Consider the following 4,027-nt stretch of genomic DNA (forward strand, 5'->3'; position numbering starts at 1 on the left):
CGCCGGGTATCAACACGCTGCCGCCGCCGCCGCCGTTTCCTCCTCCAGTTCGCCGTCGCCGTTCGGGCGGCCGTGACGAATCGGCGGCGGCCGAACGCAGACGTATTATTATTGCTGTATGGAAGGGGGGCCGGTGAAGAGGAGTGACTGGTGTTGACTACGCGCGCGGGTGTGCATGTGTGTGTGTGTGTACGACATCGCCCAAGCGTTGCGGCGGCGGAGGACCGGACCGGACGCCGTCATAGACTCAAAGGCGCGTCGGACCTTTACCATACAATACGGGATTGCTGTCGTACGAAAGGGCGCGCGACATTATAATTTATATTTATTATTTATTTTTGCGAAAAAAAAGTATGGCGTGAGCCACGACCGTTATTGCGTGTCCCCCATCGTCGTCGTCGTCGTCGTCGTGTTTAACCGAATATTTTTCCATTAAAACATCCGTTTTTCGCGACCGCATCGAGTCCTGCGTCACATATTATTTCAATGCGCCCGTTCGCAGAGACTTCGGAGCATAGGGATAAATTTGCCTTGTTAGAAGGGGGGGGGGGCTAAAATTATAAACACAGAACAGGCCCGCGGAGGGAAGCCCCACGCACTCCCTAACACATTATATATTTTACAATTTTATAGTAACATTTATTATATAAAATGTATATAAAAACTTCAAAATTATTTACTTAACGGCGTATAATACATAACTTTTTATCGTTGTCGTTATAAAATATTAACGTATAGCTCAATAATTTTTATTTTATTACAAATTTACAATATACAAAATTCATACCTACATGAAACTTAAATGTTCACATAACACATACCTATCGGATATCCTGAATTACGTTTTACATTTTATAATTTTCTCTAATAAATAACCTTAAATTTAAAAAAAATGTAGTGGGGCTAAGCCTCTGAATCCCCCCCCTCAATTTATGCTTATTCTTCGGACTGGTTGTTGGGAGAGATGTAAATACACACTTGTGTATAGATCGAATTGAAAAAATACTACTCGATGCCTATACTCGAAACTCGATATTAGGTACGCGAGTATTTGACGACGGTATCTGTATGCTGATAATAGCTATGCCGTTTTGTTCCGTGACTCCTGTACTTCGATACGTCGGTTAACAAGCAAGCAACATCGATTCATTTCGTTTCCTCGAAAATAGAAATCGCATTAACTTGTTTCCGTGAAAATAAATACTGGCAATAAAAAATAAACGTTTTTATTCGCAGTGCTATAACGATTTCTCATCATTTCTGTTCTCTTAACAAAATAAGTACGCTAATATTCTTTTATTTCGTTTTCAGTGAAAAGTAATATTGTTATTATTATTATTATTATTATTATTATACTTTGTGTTTTTAACACGTCTTGTTTTAAGTAATTCGTAAGGTTTTCAATAAACGTTTGTACTCGGTAGAAAACCCGTGATCTATAATTTAAACACTTTTATTATATTATAGTAATAATTGATATTAATGTCGTAAAAGTTGAAGTGTTTCCCGCGAATGTGGTTCAATAAAAAAAGTGAAATGTTCCTATACGGGATTTATTTTATTTATATAACAAAAAAGTTAGTGCATTGTATCCACATGACCACATATAGTATAATGTTAGAAGTATTATAAGGACAAGACATTCTGACCGTTTTTATTATGGCGTTTATACGTTTAGTGTTATATAACCTGTGCGTAGTACAGTAGTAGGTATAAATGTATAATAATATAACTGCAAGTAAAAAGTAAATGTCACAAAATTAAAAATTATATTTCTAAAGATCGATGTCATCTCCGGTGTTCCACAAGGTGATTACTTTCTCTTCTTTTATTTAATGTATTTATAAATGATATTGATTATTCGATTAATATTATTTTTTGCTGATCGCACAAACAATTTTAAAGACATTAATAATTAATTCATTTACTGACGGCGAGTACCTACAGAAAGACTTAATACGTTTTAATCATTAGTGCAATTATAATATTATTTTTAAATGTAAAATGTCTAACAATTACTTTTTCAAAAACATATACTAACTTGTTTTTTTTAACTATAATTTAAATAATATTTTTCTTTCTTGTATAACTTCAGTCAAAAGACCGTATTCTTTTTGACGGTATATAATAGTTATTATTCTCTTAATATTTCTATTAACCCATATAAAACAATAAAACATTTTCAGTTATATCGTTATTGTGTGTAATATTGTTCCTCTTTTGATGATCCTTTAACCTATAAACGTCTATTTACTTTCATCGTCCGGATTCATTTAGAATATGCTGCAATGACTTTAATATGCCATTAGTATTTCCATTTTCCATTGAAGCTGTTCAAAACAATTTTTTTGTATTATTAGATTTAAACATAATATTGAATATATTGGTAACCTTTTGATTCTTAAATCATTAGCAGAACAAAAAAAATGTCGTTGCTTTTTGAAAAATAAATTAAATAATAGAATAGATTATTTACATCAAAAAATGTTTGTGCGGGCCGCTGCAGGTTGCCGGCACCTTCAATATTAAATAATGGTAATTCTGTTATATTATTGAAATTGATTTTTATCTTTGATATATTGTATTGTATTTATTATTATATTCAATATTGTTTTCCGTAACCAAATAAATTAATAGAAGTACAAATATTACCATTAATAAATTTAGAGACGAAGCACGAAAATCGAGTATATATATTTTAGAGTAATATATTATAAAATAAATTATATTTTACAAATACACAATTAGTCCTAAAATCTTGAGGGGGGGAGTAGCTTTTCATAATTTTTTCTTAAACTATATAATTAATTAAAAAGTTATTTATTTTAATTATATTTATATACTTTACGAGTATTTAAATAGAATTAAATTCTATATTCATTTGGTATACCCATAGACTTAATATCTAGTAACAACTAATTTTTAATGATTAAAAAATAATGAGCGGATTGTGAAACAAGTTAAATAATATTTGTATAACATATACTATTATTTATATGTTGTGTATATATAACATAATATAGTTTATAATAAAGATTTTATTTATATTTGTTTACCTGCAGGTTTCAAAGAGGGTATTATCATAAAGCTATAAAGGGAATCCAATAAAAAGAACGAATAGATAGGTAGTTTATTAATTCAAAAGTACAAAATAAATAAATATTCTATTTCAATCTACCATAAAATTGCAATTCTTAAATAAATTTAATATTTACTCTTATATTATACTGTACATACCAATAATCTATCATCATACATAATACAGGTAGGTATTGTATTTCATTTTTTTTTTTAAATTTGATTAAAAAAAATAACAAGTAGATACTTAACCAATCTGCAGTACAGTTGTATATTTTGTTGTAGGTACCTTTTCGTTGAGTAAGTCGCAATAATGAAAGTATTAAATTTTAATTCAATGATAAATCATTGTCAATCTATATTATTAAGTAAATTGTACGACATATTTGTATTACTATATTTATTGCTATAATAATTAATTTAATATTATTATTTATTTATATGATAGGCTATTGAATTAGTTTATGCCGAAGACATTGCATTTAATATATTGTTTAAGTTCAATTATTATATATTAAAACGTATCATATTACTATCATTATGATTAACTTTTGAATGCCGGTCAATATCGGCTGTTATATAACAGTGATTAGGTTTGCTATATACATAATATGCAATAGCTTAAACTATATGTTTTGAATATGTTATTGTGTGTAAGTATATTATGTATTAGTATACTATATTAAATTTTTCGAGTCTACGTGAATTAATATTTTTGAATTACAAGAAAATAACTAAAATCGTTAAATTTCAACCAAATTTGAACTATTAAGTATTCACATTTCTAAAAAAAAAAATAAAAATAAATTATGCTTAAGTATCTTTGTTGTTTTTATGTATCTAGAAGAATTACTCATGTGAGATCTTATATTACATATTCAAACTTTTTGATTGAACTATAATAAACTAAAGTAATTTAATATTTTAAAATGCCTATAAATAACTTAAA

This window comes from Rhopalosiphum padi, chromosome 1 (genome assembly GCF_020882245.1).
Source record: "Rhopalosiphum padi isolate XX-2018 chromosome 1, ASM2088224v1, whole genome shotgun sequence".
Lineage (NCBI taxonomy): Eukaryota > Metazoa > Arthropoda > Insecta > Hemiptera > Aphididae > Rhopalosiphum > Rhopalosiphum padi.